Here is a 26,292-nt window from a genome sequence, read left to right on the forward strand (position 1 = left end):
TTACCTACTTTTCTGCTAGGTGCTGGAGAGCAAAACGCTGAAACAAGGTCTACGCCCATTACTTCTGCCAGTGCCACAGAGTCAAACCATGGCCATCCATTAATTGTTGCACAGAAGCCTCTGTAGCTTTAAAATTAAAAATTAGCTTTAAAAGCAGGATTGCTTTACTCATTGCTTTCAATGCAATCCTTGAAAGTGAAGGTGCTTCTGGAAGTTTTAATCTATTTATTTATTTTTGTTTGTTTTAAAAAGGGAACACAGCCTAGAAGCTATTCATCACTTATAAGGCATGAAACAAAATTTTCTTTTGCTTTTGAAGTGATTCCTCTGAATATAATTGACTAAACTGATTAAAGAAACTGTTGAGCTGAAAGTCTTCCAGCCAAGGTTTGAAAAATGCCTTCCTGTGAAATGTTTAACATTTCTTTTTGTATGATCTGCTTATTAGGCTGTTCAACTTTTTATCCTGGGAAAATTATGATTTTTCAGGAAATTGGATTATATCTGCTCACACCCACTGTAGCTGAAAATTATTTTGTTTGTTTTCAAAACTGGCATTTTATTTCAGCCTTTTTTTCTTTTTTATAAATTTGTTTCTTCTGCAGCATATTAGTCTACTTAAATTTTACATCTTGATTTTCACTGCACAGCCATATAAACTTTTTATACAAAATGAAGATTTTTGTTTAAAATCAAATCATTATCAGCAAACCAAGTATAAAATTACATTCTCAGTATAGGGGAAACACATAAGGCATTTTAAAAACTATATTTCCCACACTGAAGTATGTATTTTTCTCAGATATGAGAATTTCACAGAATCACAAAATGACTGAGGTGGGACAGGACCTTCAGAGGCCACCTGGTCCAAGCCCTGCTCAAGCAGGGCCACCCAGAGCTGGCTGTCCAGGACCACGTCCAGGTGGCTTTTGGAGATCTCTGAGGATGGAGACCCCACAGCCTCTCTGGGCAGCCTGTGCCAGTGCTTGGTCACTACTCAGTACATGTCCATATATACATCCATATATATATATGTGTGTGTGCATATATATGTATGTGAGCGTGTTAGTCTATTTTATATTTTTCTATACATTTTTATCTTTGTATTTAAGAGAAAATAATCTTTGTGTGTCAATATATTTGCACACACAATACAGATATTTATTATTTTTCTGTCCTCTCATAAAAAAAAAAAAAACACAAACAAAAAATGCACTTTACACTGAACCCTGAACCTCAGTTTGTTTTTATAGCCTCAGTTCTTTTCCTACTAATCATTAACAAATCCTTCTTCTTTCTTGAAGAAAACAACAAATACAAGTGAATACCTATTTTGTGTTCACGTATTTTGCATACAAGTCAGGTGATTTACATTCACATTTGGCCAGTCTGGATGCATTTAGTAAGATGTGTATAGACCTAGATCCTCAGACCTAGATCCTCACATGCACGTACTACAGGGTCATAATAAGCACTTTGACTCTCCCCCAGGAAGAGTCAAAGCCAGAATACTTTCTCAACTAAACAGAAATACATCCCTGTTCAAAAGTTAATATTCTCTCTAATTTTATTTATTTTTAAAGCAAGAATAAATTATAGTAATACACTGTGAACACCACCTGATTAATATGCTTGCTCAAATAGTAGAAGGGGGCAAACTGAGCCCCTTTTATTGAGACCAGTCAGGTTCCAACCAGGGGATTCCTCGCAGTTGTTCTCTGAGGGCTAAACTGGAAACTGGATTGTACAAGAGGTGGCAATGTAAGTTTTAGAATCAATTTGAAGTCTTCAAAAAAGTATAAGCATGCAGAATACTTGTAATGTTGTTATATTTATCTATCTACTTTTAGATGTTACGTTATCTATTCATAGTTCAGCAGGTATGCCACACTCATCAGTTTCCAAATTATTTGCTGACTTCCTGGCACACCTCTTAGTTATTTTTATCTGATATTTCAAATAAATTACAAAATGTCTTGAATTGCATGATTAGTCCATTATATATTCTGTTTATTACAATTATATGAACTTTTGATTAACCTCCATAAGTTTCATGAATAAATTACCTGGATCACAGGAAACTGACAGTTAATGTAACAATGTTCCAGTGGGGAGTTTCCAAGAGATTAATCTACCTTTTTTAGAGGCAGGTATTTTCATCTCAGCTTCCTTTAAAAGCAAGATATGCTGCTGCTCAATTGTGATGAAGAACATGTGAGTATATTTGCAACCCACTCAAAATGAGTGGGTGCAAAATTTACTCACAGAGTCACATCTTTGGGAGATGATTTGTGCCCTTTTAAATATTGATGGTGGAGTTGCTCTAACATGATTAGGATAAATTGTGTTAATCATAGGGAGAGTCCTCCAAGCTTCCAAGCAATATGACAATCTAGACGTTTCTCTCCTCTATCTTCCCTGAGTGTTGTTAAACAATTTCTTGTTGAGAAATATCTATTTTTTATTATTATTATTTATTTATTTATTACTATCCATAAGACAATTACTGGGGGAAAAGAAACTCAAGCTTCTGGCTACTCATCAAGACTAGATGGTCGCCAGACACCTGGCTCTGTTTTTGCCCACAGTTCCTCCCCATTTGTGCATACACATTTCCCAAAGTTCTTGCATGGCAAGTTTTGTCTGCACAGATGGGCTCACACTACCACTATTATAAACTGATCAGGGAAACAAGAAAAAGTGGTGGGGATCTAGCCTGTGGGTATAGGGAAAGCTATCTGCTGGAATCACCTGAGGATGGAACAACCAAGACAGCACCTTGCCTACCAAATTCATCACACTCAGCACCTGATATGCGCTGTAGGATCACAGAGAGAGAAGAACTGCAAGAGCTTTTTGATGGCCTATCAAGAACCAATAATAAACGTTCACAGATGATCTCTTGGTAAAAGACAACTTGGTAGCCCAGGTGTTAGGCAAAGTAAGGACACCAGCGGAGGGTGCTGTTGGCCCTTTGATTAATAGCACAGAAGAAGAGCTCAATATAAAAGTCATAAAATGAAAAGCAACGATCATTGATGACACAGGACATATCTGCAAGAGATAAGAAATGCAGAAATGTCCACAGAAGCATCTCATTGCTGCCCTGCATATCCTATTCAACAGCATCATGGTGATGGAACAGCTCAAAACAGGAAAGCTTGGGAAGCAGGTCAGCAGGCAAGAGGAGGTTTGGGACACCTTGAGAGAGAACCAGGGAGAGAGAATGGGTGCTGGGTGAGACAGAAGAGCCCTGGGCAAGGAGCGCTGGCCTCGCTGCAGTGGTGTGCTGCTGTTCCAAATAGATATTCATATACCTAATATAGGATATTCTACTCTTGTGTTAGCTTATCTTTAGACCAAACTTAGAAGACAACATTTGTTAAGTATTTCTTAAACAACCAGATAGAAAAGGTCCTGCAAGGTCAGAATAGTCCATGGGTTTAGTACAGTTTTGATGGAAAACTACTGGGAATGATCATCTAACGACCCTGGGCTATAAATATTATTATTAACATACTGATTAGATCTTTTTCTGTGCTTTTTTTTTTTTTTTTCATAGGAGATAGACAGAGATGATGCCAACTGCTCTGAGTAGCTGGCAGAAACAGAGAGCTGGATGAAAACCAGCTGGTTGCAGATCAGACTGGAAAGATAGATGTGATTCAGGAGAAGTATTTTAAGAACAAAATATTGCACCAAACTGTTCCTGAAATGTTTTTGCATTAGACTCAAATTTCAGTGGGATTCATAGATCTATTTGGGGTCAGCTTTCCAAAGAAAAAGGAAACACTGCAGATCTTACATGTTTTCTCATGTGGATAACTACATTCAGAATAATTTTATTTCCTTTTCTGGGATCTGTAATCACAGAAGTCCCAGGATGTCTAGAGTACAGGAAAAAAATGCTAGAGCTGAACAGCACAATGACATTACTCTTCACAGTGAATATCAGGATGCAAGATGGGTGAAGGCAAGTAAGTGCCAAAAAAGAACAGGGACCAAAATTGAAAGCATTTTTCTAATTTTCAACAATATATTAGTTCAGATGTGACAAAGCAAAAAAATAGAGATAAAGAAGGAATTTTAGATGTTACGAGAGTAACTTTTTAAAGTAAATCATGGAGGACAGATGGTAAGGTTGTAAAAGATGTGTTTTCTAAGAGCTAAAGTCAGGAGCATTAGAAGTGTAAAGAGGCATGAATTTAATAAGGGAGAGAGCTATTTATTATGAAAACTAACAATGCATGCACTTGAAATTCATTGGTATTTCTTCAGAGCAATCTTGGTAAATAGTGAAAGAAATACATAGGACACTATGAGCCTTTTGGTGTAATTTCCTTCTGCTTCCCAGAAACAATAAAATAATATACAGGAGTTCTTTCACTGTCCTCAGTGCAATGACATTTTACAAAAGGTAAAGCAATGCTGCACCTACTGACTTCCCTTGTCTATTTACAAGAGGAAATGTCATCAAGCATTCAAAATGTCACTACCTGCTGGGATGACGTCACCAACGCCTGTCATGGAAATGTTCCTTCCTCTTCAAATGCTGTTGTTTTGAGCAATAAACCATAATCTGCTTAAGGAGATCTTGCTTTGGTTGGCAAATGGCAGTGTGCATAATACCTGCAAAATGAATGAAGGAGCAAACACATTTCCCAGGACTGAAGACATTTTTCAAAGAGTGCAGACAAATGTTCGCTAACGTTGCCTGCCTCTTAAGCCAATTATTACTGCAATACAAAGAGGTGCTGTGTCTGCTACTTAAGACATCTTGTTACAGTCCTTTAAAAAATGTCATGTACACAGAGAAGCATATTTGTAATCTTTATACTAAGTACACTTCACCTTAATTGCATCACCTAACAAAATTATATAAACAAGACTTTTGTATTTGTGCTAGAGATTTTCTCAAGCTGTAGAACTGGAATTTGCTTGTGAATTCCATAGTGTATTGCTAGGGGGCTTAGGATCCATGGTTTTGGTTTATTTATTACTTGGTGCAAAATAGACAAAATTCACAAAATCTGAGATTCCTATCTGTCATTAAATTTCTCCTGGACTCAGATCCTGATGTTGGTTTCTTGTCAATACTCAGACTTTGTCCTGATTCCTGATAAGACAAAAATCAGAAATCTAACTAGTTCTCAGAAAGAAATGAGTTTGATATATATTGCCTATTTACTTTCTTTTTTATCAAATATTCCAATAAGCATATACAGCAGGAAAAGGTAGTTAAACAACAAATAAAATCCATTTCCTTTTCCAATAGTTTGCTTTATCCAAGAGCAACATACATTGATTGTAAGAACTTGTATGCATGTGCATAAAACACAGAGTCCTACAGACCAACTCTATAGTAAGATGATAAAAAAAAAAACTGGCATACATGGAATCTTTTTTCCTGCCAAACCTTTTAAATAAGAATTCCAAAATTATTTACGTGGCAAAGGCTTTTTAGATCCATATGTTTTTGCAAGTATTCTGACGTCATTTTAAGTATGGTGAGTCTCAACCAAGGGGCAGACCAGTAATGGTATTACTGTGCTAAGGAACGTCTTAAAGCCTGTCAAGCATCCAGCTACTGCAGAAGAATCACAAAGCATGGTTAATCATCTGTGCTTCCATATGAGATTTATCTGTAGCAACTAACCATAAAAATATTGGAGATAGGGGATAACTTCAGTGGAGGTGATAGGGGGACTATCTTAATCTACATTGCAAGACAGTACCTCCGTAAGAGTGTTAAAACATCTGCAGAACTTTGTAATCTGGTTCAAAACTGAACAGGAGATTTACCCTCACCATTAACAGTGGTGATCTCTTCTGCATGACATTTGCTGCATGTCACCAACAAAATACAATAGCTTCTTCAGCCAGAAGTGAAAATGCTATCATACCTGTAGGTGTAACTTCTTTGTGGGACATGGGGAAACGTCCTGTTGATAGATACTAGTTCAAGATCCTCAACTCCCTAAAGAAAATAGGCACTGAGCATCTCAGTCATACCAAGACAGCAGTCTGGGGTGTGTTTATGAAACTTCTCAGGTGAAAATGTTGGTTTCCATGAGCTTGGAAAAGAAAAAAGGTGCAAGTGAGAGACAGTTTCTGCTCCCATTCAGTCTGAGCATCTGGACACTTACCTATGGTCATTCAGGAAGGCAATGGCAGGACTAAGTGCAGATATGCCTCAATCTTCTGTGCTTTAAATATCAGATAGAGACAATTCCTTAACTTTCTCAGATTTCGAAGGAGATTTCCAGGTCACCAAGATTCACTTGAGGGCAAATGAGTTGAAAGCCTGTGAACAGCTTATCTGAATCTCCTAAATTCCTGAAGATTTCCTACCACAGGATTACAAATTCATTTTTAGTAGCTGTCCAATTTTTAATGAGAGTCATAAACCTCAAGTCAAACCAAGTTTATAAAACTATCAGATAAAGTTGAGATTCTCAGTCTTCTAAATGACTCCATTAGCATCAATGAGTAGGATGCACTTTGTGGAGATACAGTTATACACAATTTAAAATTCATCTGAATATTCCAAAGTTAAATGAAAAAGCTGTTCCCTGGAGATTAACTGCAGAACCATATTCCTATTACTTGCTTCAGCTGTATCTTTACTAATTTTTTTAGAACATTTTTGCCACTCATGCTATTTAGTGAACGCTTATTAGCGTCTCAGTTCAAACTAATATAAGGATGCAAGAACCCTGGTCTCAGTAATACTGTCCACTTCATCTGCTGAGACGGCACTGTATTTGTGTTATTAAAATAATAAGACTCCATCTACACAAATAACGCAAACAGCAGAGGTTCATTTACAGAGGTTATGGAAAAAAAATATAATCTGTCAATACAAAGACAAACCCAATGCTGTCAAAACCTTCTCATAACAGGATTTATGATTATTTTAAACATTATAATGGTCTTTTCAATGACTTCTGTGCAACAGAAATACTCTATATTACAGAAAATACATTATGCATGAGCTATTTGGATGCAAAAAATAATTTTTAAAAAAAAAGGTTACATTATGAAAAAGATCCACGTGTTAAGGTCAACTTTTAGACTATGAATAAATGACCTGAGGATTTTGCATATATGAAAGAAAAAAAAAAAGAAGAAAAAGAATTATTATTGCACTAGCTTTCAGGTTAGTTTTCCTATAAAGTAGAGTTTAGAAAACTCAATAAAATGTCTGTTACAGCTTTCAAATATTTATTTTTTTGCTGTAGGAAGTCTGTATTTATTCACTTTGAACCAAATTAATTAGGAAAAAAGTGAACTACTTCCACTTGCACAGTTCTAGCTAAAAAGCTTTCAAATTCAGTCCAAAGATACATTTTCTGAAAGTTTCTGAGTCATTCAGTGTAAAATAGATTTCTGTTGGCCTTAGTAATTAAGAAATCCTTACAGCTATATTTGTATTATAGTACCAGGTCTGGCTGTTGCAACCTGGAAGAACCCCAGTTCCCCTCAGGTAAAACCCAAGCACATATCCCTCTCTCTCACCACTTCCATAAGAAGAGTTCTTCAAAAACTTAACTCCAAGCAGTTAGCAGGCCAGATAGACAGTGTGTTTTGGAAGGTCATCTGTCCTGAAACATAGCCCTAATCAGAAAGAATTCAGAATACATACTTAAAAATTTATGGTATTAAGCAAATACTTTTATTTCAGCTACGTTATTTTCTTCTGGATAATTGCTTTCATATTTGCTCATAATTTGATATCGCTGAACGTACTTTTGATAAAAACATAACTAGCTCTCTATTGCAACCATTGAAAGGAGCGAGCCACCTGGAAATGGCTGAGCTATAAGTGATTCTAAACCATTCTCTCTAGTAATATGCATTCCCTCAAAGCAATACCCAGACTATCTGACAGAAGGAATGGAAGTACTTCTGGAAGTACTTCTTCACAAATCATTTTTGTTTAGAAAACACCCTCTTTACGTACCCAGATCTCCCATGTGCAGTTAGCTAGAATTAGTATTTGGCACTGCTTTGTTGTTTCTTGGGCAGGGTGTTTTCAACACTTCCCTGTTTTCAACTCTTCCCTGAAAGACAAACCCCAAACAGGATGTTCAATTTTTCAGCCATCTGAACATCTACTTTAAAGAGTTCTTTCTGACATCCTGTGTTTGTCTTCACTTTCTCCCCTGTTGCTACTTTATCATGCAGGCTAGGCTGTACATGAAGCGCCTGAGGGATCATAGCGAAGCTACAAAACAAACAAATGTCCTCCCAATCCAGTTGCATCCTGCCCGCTACAGTACAGCACGGCTAGGTGAAGGTTTTAGAAGCACTGAAGGAGTAACTTCATCTTATCTTCACACTTCCTTTTTGGGACTGGGGAAGAGCAGCCCACATACACACAGGTTCACCTGCCCTGTGATACCAAGTTCCACAAGTGTGAATCATGCAAAAATTTGTAAATTTTCAAGATTATTCAAAGGCAGCAATTTGTGAAGTAAATCAGCCTTCCACACACAAATAAAACATTGCAGATTGCTAGCACCTCCCATTTAATAGCCTTAAAGCTCATTACAAATGTTCATAAGCCAAGCTTCATAATATATAGGAATATTAATATTATTTTTCTTCTCTTAAAAATGGTAAAAATGAACAGCGTAGCCAGCACTCTGATTTTCATAACGTGCTTGTTCATGCATTCATATAGTTTGTGGGTATAATTACCACAACTGTATGTTTCTGTTGGCCTATTATATTCATAACCAGCTATTTGCATCTGCAAATATCTCATTTACGTGTATGGTCACTGTTATGTCTGTGTGCATAAATTAGGTATGCAATTGCACACATCATAATGTTCATATATTTATGAGCAAAAAACCTCTCTAAGCTAAGCCATACATTCTGCCATGACAAATTTGTGGCAGAATTGGGAGTGCAACGCAAACTGTCAGACTCCCAAGCCTGTAGTTCAATCACAAGGCCTCACATACTAGAAGAGGAATGAGAGATGTAAGCAACATGAAGGAACCAGGCCACTCTCTTCAGCTCAGTGAGGATGACGGTGATCCACCATAGACTCCTTTTTGACTTCATGAAATTGTGAAGAGATGAGCACTGCTGTTCCAGACAATAGATCACTCCAGCTACTGACGTCTTCTGAGATAATCCCGTGAGTCTAGTGGGGGAGCAGATATTCAGCACCAATCTTTGGAAAGATTGACAAATGTGCTCCTTTTTTTAATTCAGTTATCTAATTTGTAATCAATTAAATCAGAGGATTTTGGAAGTTACTAGATACCTTCCAAACACTTCCCCCCAGTGACTGAGATTTTTACTATAATCCCCTAAGAAACATAAAATAAGCCAGAAATTATTGTCATTGAAGAAAACAAGTGATTTAATTTCTTGAGGTGTCTAAACTAACAATTAATGCAGAGCGATAACAGAAATTGCACAGCTATAGGGTAAAAAGCAGCAGCAAAGCGAGAAAAATATATATATAGGAGCATTCCTAGAGAAACTAGACTGTGTCTATTGAGAAGGACTACCAGCCTGTGAAGTCATATTAAAACTAATTCAACACATCCAAACACAAAAAAATGACAGAGGATGAAGAAACGGAACAAAACAACAATTCTGTTTTCTCTGGGGGCATAAGAAAGTACGCATGAGAGCAGAAAGGCAACAGAATTAGCAAACCTTTGGAAAAGACATGGATCAGGAGCTACAAAGGTTTTCCTCCTGTGCGACTCTTGGCAAGTCACAGCAGAATTCGAACAGTGTTCTGGCATCTAGAGTAGGACTTGATGGCAGGAGCTGAAGCCCACATTTGCAGCATAAAATCTTTCCCCTTAATAAATATACTTCACTGTACAGATCCCAAACTTAGCAGGTAACTCTTTCTTCATATAAAATTCATTACTATTGTTCTATTTCCTGAGAATGTGACAAATTACTTCAATTTAAAGCAGCTAATCGTGTACATCACAGTTCCAGTATTTTCTCATGTAGTTAGATTAAGCTTTCTTGAAACCAAGTCCTTTAAAGGTCCCCAGGTTGTAGGTATTGGCTTCTACAAAAAACGCAGCAGATGTCACACATCCATTTCCCCAAAGACGACCTCTAATCTCTCTTGAGTGCAAGGCTCCTGGCACAAAAGGAGACCAGCACGACTGGTTGTAACTACAGGTAACGCTCAGTTTGGGTAGAAAGGGAGTCTTAAATTCTGCCTCTTCCTTCCCACAGCAGCTATATATTTTTATTTTGAACTGTCACTGGAAAAAGAAAGGAAATAATGCACAGTGCAAGGACCAGAACTCAAAAGTCATTCCACCTCTCTGGAGGCAGGCTACAAAATACACCTGTGGCTAGTGCTGGTGTCACTGGTGGTTACGATTACCCACTAGAAAGGGCTTGTTTTTAATACCTGGAACAGATAGCAGGTATGTCACTACCTGTACATCTCCAGAGTGTGTGCATTTCATGTCCTCTCAGCCCCCACGGCAATCTCTCCTGCTTCTTACCACTGCTGTCATTTACTAGGAACTGGTGAGATCCTGCAGCCTTATTCTGCTTGAAATAAATTCCAGCTGCCAAAATACTATTCCATGTTGAATTTTGATTGCATTGTTGCCAACAACAAACTGCTTATTCCTCTCTCTCATATATTATCTCTCTATGAAACATCCTTTCTGACAGCAGTTAGGGACACTGAAGTTGGCTTTTGTCCACAGACATTCCCTAAATTACCTATATCAAACAAATCAGATACCCTCTTGTATGAGTGTATGAGCAAGTAGGTGACCCCATTTACAAATCTTCATTAAATGGTTTCATAGTTTTTTATATTATTTTAAAGTCATTAACATATTGGGTCAAATTATGATCTCAATTACAGAGGAGTAAATCTGAGGTAATTACATAGGCTCAGAATATGATCAAAATCTGGTGCAAAATAATTAGAACATTTCAGTTGCTCTTGGTGAAACTTCATTAGTGGAATAATATAAATTAATAAAGACCACCAAAATGGAAGTTGTCAGAAAATTCACTGAAAATGAAGTCTCAGGTTGCACTGTTAACAGGAAACGTATCAAGTCAAGTAGACAAACGAAGACCCAAGGTCCTGGTAATCAGTGTTAGAGCTACTTATGATCTTCACCCTTGTGGTGGGAACGCAACTAATCCACTTGATAAACTGAGCATCAATGACCTTCGTTAAAAATTCATTGAAACTTCACTGAGTAAATGATAACTATTAACCTTAAATTACGTTGACATATAATTATCTAGACTGGATTATCTGCATACCTATTATAGGGGCACAACCTGTCTCCCTGCCAACCTTTCCTCCCCCATCCCCCCCCCCCCCCCCCCACACACACACATTAGCAAATGTTTACCCTAAATGCAATTACAGACAAAAATACATCAAGCAAACTTTTTACTGTTGAAAAAATCAATAACCTGTGAGATAGGAAACACCAGGATTAGAATTGCCCAGGAACATACACCTCTCTCTGCTAAAGCATATGGGTGGTTTCAGGCTCAGGCTTCACTTGCACCCTCCCATGGGTATTCACTCATTCAACACAGAGGATGGGTGGTGCACACGTAAGAAGCTCTTCCATTGTTTTGCTTTCTGTTTAGCGTGGCTTGTGACACCCTGCACTATTATAGATATAAGGATAATAAAATTAAGTCCTGATTTCTATAGTATCTGACTGCTTCATCAACACTAACATGTGTTTCCTCTAACATTTTTTTTAATGCTATGGAAGAACTGCAATTACTGTCCTATAAGAAGTTTGCACATCTGGAAAAAATGCATTTTTTCCTCAAAAGATGGTCAAACTTTGACATTCTCAACACAGGGAAATGGTTGGAGAATGCCAACTTTTAAATGTGTCTGGATAACACCACAGCTTCAGACCGCCCTGAGGAAAAGGTTGATGGATGCTGTTCTCACACAAACACTCTTCAACAGAGACTTCAACAGCTGGACCCAGCTTCTGAGATTGCCTGCGGAGACAGCCACTAGCTCCAGAGGCTTTCTCACCTACCCCAGGGAAATCTGAAGGGGTTTGCTGGTTTATTTATTTTTAAATAAGCTGAAGCAAAGGCCAGGGGAACCCACAGGTGGCTCATTTGGGCAGCAGCCTACCTGGCAGGGTGCTGGATGTGGCATCGGGGAGTGCAGGAGATCTCTGCAGCTCTCTCGTGTCTCAGAGGAAGGCAGGGAGACGAGAAAGCACAGGGACATGGATGTTTAACTGGGTTGGCAGAAGACCAGGCAGGCTTCACTTCCAGTGTCCATTTTTACTTCAACATGTTCCCATCACATGTCTGCAGCTATTGACCAAGTTATCTTTGTTAAGCCAACTGGCATCTGCATCACAACTCAGAAAACAGCTTTAATCACTATAATCACTTTTAAAATGAAGAACTGCTGGGCAAAGAGATTGAAGTAAAAATACTCTTTCATTATGGTGCCCCAGATGACTGAACTAGACTCCGCTCTTTCAGTATGCGTTACTATTTTATATCCATAGGTCATAAGCACAGCTCTCACGGATATCAGCTGTGCTTGCAAAAGCTCAGCATCCTTCCACACAGCTATCAGGTGTTCAAGGCAGGGAAAAACCTTTGTGTGTGTGTCTGGCTTAGCATTTCCCAGGGAATCTGTGACAGATGAAAGGATGGCATCTAATTTCCCCAGCTGTTCTTGAGCACTGTATCAACAAAATAATTCAACTTTGTGGCAAAAGAGAAGCCACAAATATAGCTTATTGTTAGCAGAGAAGACTGCCATTCCATATTAAAGTTAAAAAAAGAAAAAATCCTTTTCAGGTCAACCTTTTTTTCCCCTTCCTCCCTAGCTTGCTCCTCAGCCAAAATAAAAATAAGTTTTAGTCAACTGACAATAAATACTTCCGTGATTTTTAAAGGTGGTCTTTTTCAGCCAGCCCTTAAAGCTGTTTAAAACAGATTCAAACAAAATGCACTTCAGAAACATCTGGTCAGTCACTGGGATGTTTAAAATTACTTTTTTTGTTGTTTTGGTCATCATCAAATTTTCCAGGAATGACCTAATGTACTTCAATCATCTGCATTTTTTTGCAGAGTATCTCTTTTCTATCCTTACTCAATCATTTCCAATAATCCACAAACATTCCTTTGTCTTCATAGAGTCCTGCCTCATTATGCATCTTTCTACTTTACATCCAACAAATCAGGGGTTGTAAAGACTGAAGTTTCCTCCATTTCACAGACAAATGAAACCTATGTATATCCACCCTAAAAAGCTGCTGAAATGAGGATCCTGTGGACATATGCGCAACAGTTAAAATTATGGTTGCAGAGGCAGTCTGAGCTGTGGTGTTTCCTAACTCTTGCTGGTTTGACTTAAATGAGCTGTGTGACTTTTGAGTATGCTGCTTTTCAGCCAAGATGATTTAAATGCTGCTCACTTATTTATGACTTAAAACAAAACCTAATATGAAAATGAGCACCAGTAGTGATCAGTTATTGCTGATGATCCCAACTACGATAAAACCAACTTCACACAGTGTTTTTCTACTGCATTAGTGATTAAGTACAAGAAACCTGCCCCAGCTCAAATTAGAACAATGCACAACTATAATTTCAATGCTTTTTTTTTTCATTTTTTTTTTAACTTTTTTTTTTTTTTTCTGTCAGCCATAGTAAGAAAGAAGCAAGACATTTCAGGAAGGTAAAAACATTGGATGTGATGTTTTATTTCCGTAGAAGAAATTTTAGGTCTTTGATTAGCAGTGCCAATTCATCTATGAGTTTTTGCATCATACAGACATTGAAGATTCTGACGAGGGTTTTTTTTGTGTGTGTGTTTTTTTAAGGAAAAGGGATAAAAAGTTATGAAGAATGTCCATAGTATTGCATCAATCAATGCCATAGTTTCCTGCTTAGAGGCACAAAAAAAATGGGGGGGGGGGGGGGGGGGGTAAAAAAAGGAAAACCTTACCCTTATTTTGGCTATACACTGCACTTTTTTGCATTTTTATGTAAATCACTATCCCAAAACAACTTGGCATCTTTCCTGAACAAACTCCATCGCAAACCTATAAGAGATGAATTTTCAGTTGTGAAATGAAAAATAAAAGTACTAAAGGCTGTAAGGAACTCCCTGCTTTATGCAAGTACCTACCCTTCAAAGCCAATACACATCAGGCAAGTAATACAGTTCTGAGGAGGGAGAGTAACAACACAGCCCTAAGCAAGGATACTGTTGAACTTGATTTTGCCAGAAACAGTGGGTGGCAATGTAATTTTGGTGGTGTTCCCGATCTTCTCATAATCCTTTGGTAGCACATTTTTCTCACCTGTCACAGTAGAAAACTGACCCTAATATACGGATTTTTAGATTAAAAAATCATGTCTTTTGAGTATATGGCAGAATTGTTTTGTAACAAATTGCTTCTCTCTCCTTCTGTATCAGAAGAAAAGCAGAGGAAGGGAATACCAATAACAAACTGAGTCGAAAAAAAAAAAAGAAAAAAAAAGTTTGCTGCAAAAGTCAGGCTTGATTTGTCACAAATACAATTTACCTTTTCTTCCTTCAGAGAATCTACATGAGACCAGTGGAAATACCTGACTCCTTATTTTTAATCCTGAAATTTAGAGTATGTTAAAGTTATGCTTGGAATTGTCAAGACCAAATTCTTTTGGAAAATGGCATGAGTAAGAAGTAAGGAAAAGCAGACTACAGAGTGCAGCTTTATATAGAAGTCTTTCATAGTCGAGGTATCCCAAAGTGCTTTCAGAAAAACACTGCTACCTTAATCATATAAATCCAGAGAAGCTTTCAGATGGCAACATGAAATCAACAACCACTCAAAATTAGTTCAAAGTGCAGAAAGGTTTTTATAGGTTGCTAAAACCTAGACATAGTGCAGTATAGAAATTACGATTTTGAATTGATTATGCTAGATAGAGTGCCTATATATACAATTTGGAATTGAACCATCAGCTTAAAATTAGGCCCTTTGGGGATTATTTGTTTACACTTTCTTATTCCTACATTCAGTATAGCCCTCCACTGCTTTAAGAAACCTCCTTCCCTCCAAGCCTCCAATCCAAAAGCTTTTCCTCAAAGTCATCGACATCAGATCATTTCAAATGAGTTTGAGGGGAGAAGGTATAGATTCAGAAATGGCATCAGAAATGTCAAACTTTCAGCCCCAGTCTTGGCAATCAAGTTCCATTGCCTGAGGCCTTCAACTTGAATAATGTGATCAATGTTTATCAACATGATACATCGGCTGCATAGGAACAAATTCCTGAGTTTCCCTGATAGTGCTTTTGTTTTAATGTTATTAGCAACCTGGAAATGTATATCACAAAAAAGAATTTACACTAATTGCTTTTTTTTTTTTTGTGTTAAGATGAAGAAGAAAAATTAAATGAGAGCGATACTAACTCACACATATCTATTGTTTGCAATTGGCATGCATAAAAGATTATAGTAATGATAGACATGCTACTTTATGCATATTAAGTGAAATGCCCTATAGTCCCAAGAACGTTACTTTTTCTTTTTAATGGTTTTACTCACGTAGGTGACAACTATATCATGTAATTTTAAAAAAAATCAAATGCATTTAAAAATGCCAAGCATTCTGAAAGTCTGTTCTGATATTATCAAAAATAATTAATGCAATTTTAAGCAGAAAGACCTACTTTTCAACGATTGGATGAAATAAGCTCTATTTTCTGAGAGTACGAAACTACCAAGAATTAATATTTTACATAAAGTATGAGGATGATACTACATCCTTCAGCAGCAAACCAAGAAGGGAACCATGACTCTTGTTCCACTGACTTCCCACTTACTGTTGGAGAGAGCATAAAGGATAGGACACTCTAGAAGCAAGTAGCTCACTTGGAGGAAAAAAAAAAAAAAGTGAGATAGGTGAAAATCAAGCTCTACAAAGGTCTTAGGTAACTTTCATGTCTAAAACATCAAATCTGGGCATCTAATTCTAACAATTTGTAGAAACCCTGCAAATTCATTGTATGCTTGTTTCTATTGGTAAGTTAATAAAGACGATGGAATTCAATATGCAGCAGTGATTTCAACTACTAAAGAGGTAATACAGTAACAATAGTCAGGAACACATCCAAAAAATAATTCTGTAGAGAGAAAGAGATATTTCTAATTTTTGTATAACTGAAGAGGGAATCTGTTGCAAACCATCCTCATCTCATACCCTCTGTCTCCCTAATCCAAGACGATACCATTCCTACCACCAAGGCTGAGATGAAGCCAGCCTTTGTTCATCCTGCAGCCATACATCAGTGCAAGAGAAGAACACCATGTTTGTAGGGCTAGAGAAAGAGGCCGTAAAATATATCAGACTACAGATTTAGATCACTTTCTTAAAAGACGAAGATGAAAACTTGAGTTTCCTCAGGAAAACATTGTCCATTGTTTCCTTAACTAATTTTCTAAATAGGAACAACTTTTACAAAAAATGGGCCAAAACACCTCCAAAGGGCATGAGATCTATTCTTTTAACCTCAGAAAAGGTATGATCCCATTCCTTCAATAAGCAAGACACTTTATTTTTCACCAAATCCAGCTTGTGAACTTGTGTACTTATGCACCCATGTACATGTATGCATACATATAATTACTATAATACAAAATAAACAGCAAAGAACAAAACGGGGGTTAAATGGAATAAATGCAATTGCATACCTTTTTTTTTAATTCAAAGGCAAACGCACACACACACACTAGTACTATATTGCCTTTTTTTTACTGCAGATTCGTAAAATTCTTTTTCTCTTTTTCAGTAGAATTCATAAAAATTGCTATGACCTCTATGAACATTCAAGATGCTCAACAAACATATCACCTTTGTTTTCTTAATTACTTCTGCCTTTCATTGGATTTTTGATTTCTTTAAATATACATTAATGCATTTTTGTATATGTGACCTTTTCCCTTCCATCATCTATATAATATAGCCCGGTTTATCTTTTCCCACTGAAGGGGTTAAACTTGTTGCTCTTGCCTAAGACCACAGTGTGCAGTGTTTACAAGAGCTACTTTCTACTGTGAAACTAAGGCTGAGAAAATTACTTTTATTCAATGCTTCTTCTTTAAAAAGGATAATGATTTCATCTGGTTTGAGCTGTCTGTACCTACTTAGTTTATTGCGGGGAAGAAATTGCCTGTTCACTCATGATAAGATAATTTGTCGCCTTGGAAATTAAATTATCCATCCTAGTTTACCTTGAGGAGGAATACTATATAATACCTATTTGTTCCATTACACTCTTTAAATCAGAAATACACTTTACTCCACAAACATGTTCCGTGTAATCAGAGACATTAAGACAAGTTAAAATAGCCCCTGACTGAAACTTAATTAGGCTCCAAAGTTGTCAATTGTGTAAGACTTGAATCCAGTGGAACTAAAAGGATATTAAATAAATAATTTCTTTTAAAGAATTCAACTAAGCCTGAAATACTTTTTAAGGTTAGCTTTTTTTTCCATTTTTTATACTCTCAGGAAAATTTGGCAGAGAAACCCACATCAAGTGCACATCTTCACTCTATGAAACCAGAAGAGAGTTTATCATTATCTTTGCAAGACAGAACAATAGGAAGGACGAAACCTTATTTTCTACCTAATATTTTTAATTCTTTGGTGTAGAATTAATAGAGGTATGTGGGCTACTGTGTTTTTCCCTGTTTCCAGCAGTTTGTACTTAAATATGTAAATACGACCTGTTTTTTTCAGAGACACTGGCTTGTAACATTATTGTTTCTTAACTAGTTGTAAAGGCCAAACTGAGTGAAGAGGGGTTTAAAATTTAAAACAGGCTTTCACAAAATCACAGTAATTAGCAACAGCCATGCTTCTAGGCCAAGAAGAACACATCAAAAATGATGGGTAGGGCATGGCAGGGCACAGCTCTTAAGGCACTGTTTGACAATAGGCATTGAAAAACAGTCTGAATCCTTTATAAAATTCATTTATGGAACTGCATAATTGAAGTGACTCATTATCTTCTTATATACAGATATAAAAAAAAAAAAAAAGCTAAGAAAATTAGATTTTTCCATACCATACTTTTCCATGTCTTTGAGGGGTGATGAAGAAGAGAAGCTGGTCTTGTGATGGTGACAATGGATTAAGAAACAAGGCACAACTGGCTCCTACACAGACTTTGAGTGTGACCTTGAGTGAATTGTATAATCCCTCTGCTACTGTTTCTCCATTTGTAAAACAAGCACAATAATTCTTACCTACTTTGAAGAACTGTTCAGGGGATTAATTAGATGTTTATTGGATGCTTTAGATGTGAAATATATTAAAGCATCGGCTTTATTTGAAGCTTAAATATATTTCTTTCTAACTGAGTTCTAGAGGTAGGAGTTTTCCAATGAAAGACAATTTTGCCACCCCCCCCGCACCCCCAAACCTAAATAATAATAATAATAAAAATACACTGGTTTAACAAAAGATAATTTTTTCATTGAAACAGAGGGTCTGATGAAGATTTAATGGAGGAGGTTGCTCAGGTTCCTGAGATTTCTGCACGTTTTCTAGGGCAACTAGGAAATATGTGTGTTTTTCATTGACAGACATGCTTACTAAGCCCACTTTCAAACTAAGAAAAAGTATACAACAGTCTTTACTATGGCACTACCACTGAAATACCTTTCTGGCAATTTTTCTCTAACAGTCTTACACACACTTTAATAACTGTGTTATTAAATATATATTAATTATATATATAATTATATATATATTTAATACATTTAATAAAATATATTATACATTTTTTTCCTTTTCTTTTTCATTTTGCTAGTATATACGACATCATGAAAAAGTTGGAAAGATTTCAGAAAGTTCAGCAATGGGAAATAAGACCATAGGTGGACTGAAGGCTGGAAAGGGGGTTTTATGTAGCATGGAAAAAGTTCTCCATTTTTAGATCCACTTATTATTAAATTAATTATATAATTTATTAAGTAGCATTTACTGGAAGGAAATTCTGCGTGTGCATAAAACGTGTTTAGGTATTAGTAATTAAAATGGCAAAGCATCTCCATTAAGCATAAAAAAAGCACTTTATGTAAACAGGATCCAAGCAGCAAAATTACAAGAAATCTGAGCTATTCCATCTTCCAGTGACCTGAACCCATTTACCTCTGGATAGCAAAGTGTGTGCACTCAGTAAGCAAGGAAAATACATTATGTGACCTAAAAACAGGAACAAAATGTGTAGAGTAAAATCATCTTTTGACACAGAGACCGTTAGCCCAATTTATTTTGTACTTACCATCTATTACATACTAGTGAGCGACAGTAGCTGCTCAAGGAGTTACTCCCAGATTTCACTGATTTGCTAGGAAAGGTGAATATTAGACACTCATAAAAAAGAAAAAAAAATAGATTTCAGGTCTTTTAACATACGTTAGTACAGTTGTTTTCCAGGGGTATTCTCTTAAATAACATCATCTCTGTATTAATGAACCCTTTGTTCAGCTGAGTTTTTCCTCTTTAAACTGGGAAATACTGCTCTCCATTACCTTCTACATATCCATTCCAAAACCACAACCCATGGACTCAGAATTCTTATAATAATAATAATAATAATAATAATATATATATAAAGGAATTATTATTATTTCCTAAGATGCACAGACATAATAATAGTTGAATAGTTGAATTTCAGCCTCAAATAGTGGCTTTAGCAGTCTGTACTGCTCAAATGCGATAGTTTGAAGTCCATTATTTTTTGTTCTGAAGCCACCCTGCTGTTCTCACCAAATGAAAAGCAGGTCAGAACCAAGCTATTTAATTAGCTGGGAAGGCATGTGATGTTCAATCACATTGTTAATCATTTTCTAACTGTTAATAATTTTCCATCACGGATAGATTGACAACAGAATTTCCAAACAACATGCAGGAAATGATAATTCATGACAAAGAGGTTTGAGGTGTAGGACTACGATTAGATTTAGTAAAGGGAAAGACTACAGATGAATAGACTATAAAATATTGAAAATAATGATACTTACACTTTGTTATATTTGAACAGCACTCAAAAATGTATCTGAACAAATTGAACAGTAACAGAGTAAAACAATAGACCTGAGTAAAAAAAATAAAAAAATAAAAAATTAACAAGTCCCCTAATGAGATCTCAAATTATGGAAGCACACAAAAAAAGCTCATCGGCATGTGCAATTTCGATTTTCCTAGGTATAACACAGTTTCAACAGGGGCTTTGCCTTCTTGATGTCATCAAAACTCCAAATGCGTATGTGCTGTGTGCTACTGGATTTCGCATGATTACTAGTAGAATAAAATCTGTATTGTTCTCATTTTTTTTTAATGTTCAATAATAAAAATATAAATAGCTCATTCTCCTGTAATTTTACTCTTGCAAGGTCCCTTTTTCAATATATCACATAAGCCATTATATTCAGAAATGTCATTTTAATTTAAGTTTACTGCTCTTAGGGTGAAGTATGTCTAACCTCAAGAACTCTTAGTCTCCTATCCAGAGCAGAGTGGGAAAAAAATTTAAGAGCTTTTTTGAATTTTTAAGAGGAAATACAGAACTAGGGGCTTTAATAACCAGAAATTAGGTTTCTTAGATGCAGTAACTTTGTACATGTCAACAGTTTGGCTCCCAGAGAAACAAGTTTCTGATCTGAAATACACCCAACCATTACCCAATGCACTTAAAAACTTCAGAGCATTAACCACCAGCAACTGTCAGGTTTCAGTTAACACGCAGACAAAACCAGTCGCTATAATGAAGAAGTATTTTCCAGAAGTAGAGATGTATATTTAGATGTAAAATTATCATATAATAATCAGTGAAGTGCTAGCTGGTAACGATAAAAGCAAAGTCTTTTCCCCAGTGTTAATCAAAATCAGCTAGATTGCTAAATATTTAAGAAAACTTTCACCATTTATCTGTTAGGTTAAGATTCTTCCTAATAGGTGGTTCGGTAACTAGTGCTATTAAAGACAGTAAGCAGAACCTTAATTTAGAGCACTAATTAGTCTGAAATCAGGGAAGGTTGCATTGTAGTAATAGAGACTCACTGCTTAACGGTCTCGCCTTTAAGGATGGGGAAAGCCATATCTGCTTGTCTGTGGAAGCAGATCAAAGCCAGGTTTTATTTAGTTGGCCAGATGTTTGTTTCCGTAGTTATCAGAAGACCCCTGAAACAGAGCAGGGAATTTGAGGAACGAGATTTTGATTTTAAAAGCAGCACTCTGGGAGAGAGACTTCATGAAGATTCAGGGGTAGATAGGTCATTGGTTCTAATCTTGTAAGTGAATAAAGTAATTTGGAGAATGCTCAGGGAATGCTTAGGTTATATACAGTAGTTTCGATATTCAGATTATTTATTTAATCTATTGAACTACAGTGTTATTTTGATTCCTTCACGGAATCCACTTTTGAGAGAAGAGACATTGTTCTACAGTTCCTGAATACAATTGTAATCTGTGATAGGAGTAATTAAATGGCTGTGGAAAAAAAAAAATACACAAAATCCAACCTTCTGTAGGATAGTTTTCATAAGAAGCTAAAGTATAAATGCTCCTGTATTTTTAGAAACCTATTCCATTTAACTTTTACCTCCTTCAAATCTCTACTTTCCTTTCAACCAAGTCATGATAATAATTGAGTCCATGGATTAAATTAAAGGAGCTTTTCAAGTAAGACAGTAAAAACGATTTTGTTAAAGTAAGGAGTATTTGTTGATTTTTTGTTTGTTTTGTTGTTTTTTTGTTTGTTTGTTTTTTAATAATGAATTTGAATGGCACATACAATTCCACCTCTGCCGGAGATCTGGGACCTCTGAAGCTGTAAAGACGTCTATGGTGGAAAACCAGAAACATCACACAGTTTTCTTCCTTTCAGGACACTGCAGCAAGCATCAAAATATCACAACACTAGCGGATAATAAGAAACAATGCACCTATTAACTGGGAATGCACAAAAGATGGAAGAGAAACAACAAAACATTCTAGTATATTGCCTAATAAGTAGTTTTGCTAATTGGCCTTATAGTTCCTATTTAATACCCATCCCAACCATTTTTGGGGATGCACTTTCTTGTCACATTCATATCTGTTTCTGCTTGGAGTAGGGTATAAACATGGTTACGTGCTAGGCTGTATGCGGTCCTGCTCCCAGCCTCTGAAGTACGACTTAGTTATTACCATTAACCTGTCAGCCTCGATGTATTTTAGCACTGGCCAGCCAGCTATAACATCCTTACAGCTTCCTGACTCATTCAAATATACAATTTATGCATTGAGTCTGGGCCTACACAATAATAACAATATTTCTGGGCATTCCAGACAAGTAGTTCAGGCAACAGATCACATACTTTCAGTCAAAACCTTCTGAAACTAAACATTAAAACTCATCTTCGAAAATATTAGAGGTCCTTTTGACCACCTGTCTGGGAACAGCTGGCCTCTGATGCTTCAGGGGAAAATGCAAGAACTCGCACAGTGTGCAGCTAAAAGGTATGCTGGCCACAGGAAAATAATATTCCTAGCTGCTATCACTGCCTCTTACCCTGAAGCATGACAATTTATATCATTTCTAGATCCCTTATTTTTAAAACCCTAGTAACTCTGGATGTTGTTATAATCTATACAAACATCCATTTCCTTTTCTAATCCAACTGAACTCTTGAATTCAATAATATTGTGGCAATGACTTTTGTTAGCTTATTGCTGGTTGAAAAAATAATTCTTCGTGTCAATTTTAGATTTGCTGTCTTTCAATTTCTCTGACTACTGCTTTTCTCTAATATTATGGCAGAAGCTAAGTAGAAAGCCTGCACTGGCTTCTCTACAAAGTCATTGTTACATACTGCCTTTTTTACTCTGTTATTTTTCATGTCCCATCTTGTTCATCTCTATTCTACAGTAAACTGCTCCTGTCTTTTCAATCTTACTTCATATGGTTGTTTTTCCACTTCTCTAAGTATTTATATTGCTAATCTGTGAACTCCTTCTATTGTTCCTATAGTCTTTTTTGAAATAAAATAAACAGAGCTGAAAGCAATGTTGCAGAGGCAGCCTAATTTACAAATAGCGTTATAATACCATCAATATCAATTTATTAAAAATTCTAGCCCTGGATTTCTTTTCTTTGTTAACCATTTCTGCTGACTGACTAGAAAGGGTTTGGAAACGTTTGGGTTTCCAATCAGAAAGTTACACCTACAAGACATTTTACCCCGTGCTTAGCATAGTAAAATCCTTGGAATTACTTCCTAATACCTGCTGAACTTACTGAATACAGTGGATGATTTTTTTTTCTTTCTTATTTTTTTTTGGTACTCTATAGCCTGAGAGCAATTTTATGCACTGAACGTGGAACAACAGTGTTTTCCATTCGCTCTTGGAAGTATGTGATGCCCTAGGCACTTTTCAAGCAACATCCTTTTATTTCAGATAAGAACCATTGACACAGAATTATCTTCAGGACACAAGCTGACTGACCTCCTGGAGTAAAATCAGAGAGCACCCCCAGAGAGCACCCAGTCCCTCTTTTGACAGGAGACAGTAAATTTACTGATATTGACCATTTTCACTTGATAATGCACAACTGCTGTCGTCATCTTTTTGTACAGGACCAGTTCTGACTGAATGCAGCAAATGTGATGGAAATTGTGCCTGGAGCACAATCTCTCACTGGGGAGGTGTAGGTTGTCATTAGATCTTATAATAGATCTACTCATCATTTTTGAGTTCGTGAGACCAGTTTATTCTTTATAAAGCAACCATGCTACATTGCTTTACAGGTAACAGAATGCAGTTTTACACTGAGCTGCTTTGCCTCAAAACCAGGAGGAGACTGCTGCACATTGCACAGGGACAAATTGGAACTCATCTGTGGGATCACGTAGAACATCTTCCCGCCCCTCACAATTAAATATGGTCAAGTCCTGATATGTTTTGATGGCAGACAGCTCTATGGGCTTTGATTCGTTTCATCAAAGCAAGGAATTTAGAAGACAAAACAGGCACTAATAGTTTCTTTTTACCATCAATATTCCAAAGTTGTCCTCTTGTGACCCCTAATCACATTATATTATATATAATATATATTATATAACTTGTGCCCATTAATTATAAAAGCCAGTCCACCACTTATTCCTCTTTAAACTTCTTACTGTTGTGTTATGCCCTTTACTGTAACATTTTATATTGGATTGCAGAGGCTCAGGCATACGGATGGGGGATGCAGCTGACTAAGGAAGATTGCTTCATGGAAGCAGATTACTCGTACTCCGAATTTGCACCTCTGATGTATGAAGGCAAAACCACCCCTGTGTAGACTGACTTCTTAGAACTAAAGTGGGAGTAAAAAAAACAGCTGTGACTGAGTATGAATGATTTTGATGAGTAACAGATTTCTCACAAGAGAAAAATAAATAAGTTGCTGCCAAATTGAAAGCATTGTATTCTTAGGTAGGAGATTTCTCTTTTATAAAAGAAGGTGAGAGAAAGCAGGGAAACAGCTATTTTTCTCCATAATTCTTTGGAAACTTTTTTTTACCTGCAGACATAAAATCGTACATCTAAATCATCTTTGAAGTTCCTCTTGTTTCTCTCACATTTGAAGGATCAAAGGTCCACGCACAGCCTTACTACTCTCCTCTAGAGAGGAGTGCGGTGGCAGAGCCTCGTTTTATTCTATCGTCCCCCTGCATCACCCAAGTGACACAGTACACATCCAGAGACTGCTGCTCTCCTTTGATCCATGCAAGGAACAGCACAGTCCAGGTACGGGAGTGGGATTCAGTTCCCTGCATTTTGTTCTTGCTGTTGTTGCTGCTTTTGCCTAGGACAGCCTACTTGCAGCTCCTAAGGTGACTGCTATTCTCTCTAATATTATTCTAACCACAACATAACTTGAAAACAAAGAACAAAATTGCAGCCTATCAGTTTTCTGAATGGAAATCAGAAATCTAAATTATAATCCACATGTCAGATTTGCATTAGGAAGTTAACATTGCTCAGGTACACTGCATTCTGCCAACAGCCAGAGCAATATTAGAACTACTATGGCATTTAAGCATTTCAAGCAGTTTTAAAATAACCTAAACAAACTATTCTCCACTGCTGTTTCATCTATGGCCACCAGTTAAACTCTTCATCAGAAACAATATTTTCTTCCTGATTGAAATGATATAGCGTTGTTGGCATGCAGGTATTTTTTGGTTTTGGTAAGATTGTCAATGACAATTCTTTGAAGTTATGACTGGATAAAGTTTGGCTGTGTTTCACTTCTGTTTCATATTTTTTTATTTTTCTTTCCAGAAACAGAAAGCCTATAACACAGTAATTATTATTCTTCCTGATTCAGAGAGGTTTTATATAAAAGCACTCAGAAAGCACAAAATTCTTCATGTCTTTTTCCAACAGAAAATCACAGTGAGCATGTCCATTTCTGCATACTCCGAGGCCCAGTGATTTGTCTGTCAGAGCTATGATCCAGCTGCCGTGGACCAGGACAAGGCCCCCCTTACCACAGTGTACACACTTCTTCCACGAGCAACTCTGGCACACTTGTAACACAAAGAGAACAGCGCCAGGCACTTCCCTCCTGATCTGCGACGCTAATGGACACAGGACTCCTGTATTTATGCTACACTCTTTGAATAGCTTGCCAGAGGTTGTGCTTGTGCCGCCCTCTCCTATTCACAGGAAAGCTCCTTCACATTTATACTTACTCTCTTCACTCTCTCCCACAACACAACTGCCTGATTTAATCCTTCAGAGTTAGACACTCACTCATTAAAGTCAGAAGATTCAGCCAGGTGCAGGGCTTGCAGAGTCATTTTTCAACACAGTGCTCCAGGCAGAAACTTTGCCCCTCTCCTTTCTGGCTATTTCTCTTTACTTGGGGATTTCCTTTTCCTTGTCTTTCCCTTTTTCTCATTTTTGAAGAGGTGGTTTATTCTCACCCAATTCTTGCTGCTGCAAAGCACTTAACAAGAGAGAAACTGCTACTGAGGTGTTGCTAAATCTGTAAAAGGTTCACTGTGATGCTTAATAGCAGTAGAAATTAAGTGCTCTCTGATGCCCAAGCAAAAGCTCTATGTCAACAGAAATCATAGGAAGCATTACAAAAAGAGGCAATTTTGGTATTTTTCCATAGCTTTGCATTGTATGTATTTTACATCATTTTTAATAAATGTAGAACTCTGGTGATACTGATTTTTTTTTTTCTTTAAAGAAGGTGAAAATACCTATTCCA

At 36.7% G+C, this 26,292-nt stretch overlaps 1 protein-coding gene across 4 annotated transcripts in view; it reads right to left on the reverse strand.

Moving 5' to 3' along the window:
- LOC310898179 (uncharacterized protein) overlaps positions 1-26,292 on the reverse strand; it is a 467,382-nt gene that overhangs the window by 402,078 nt on the left and 39,012 nt on the right. The window contains exons 2-4 of one of the 4 annotated variants that reach the window (XR_014583048.1): positions 6,147-6,347; positions 5,904-6,074; positions 4,497-4,629 (exon numbers count right to left, since the gene is read on the reverse strand). The gene's annotated coding sequence lies outside the window, so the exon portion shown is untranslated. The other 3 variants (XR_014583049.1, XR_014583050.1, XR_014583051.1) reach the window with 3 other exon arrangements.

Source organism: Anser anser (assembly GCF_964211835.1).
Source record: "Anser anser genome assembly, chromosome: 4".
In the NCBI taxonomy this organism is placed as follows: domain Eukaryota; kingdom Metazoa; phylum Chordata; class Aves; order Anseriformes; family Anatidae; genus Anser; species Anser anser.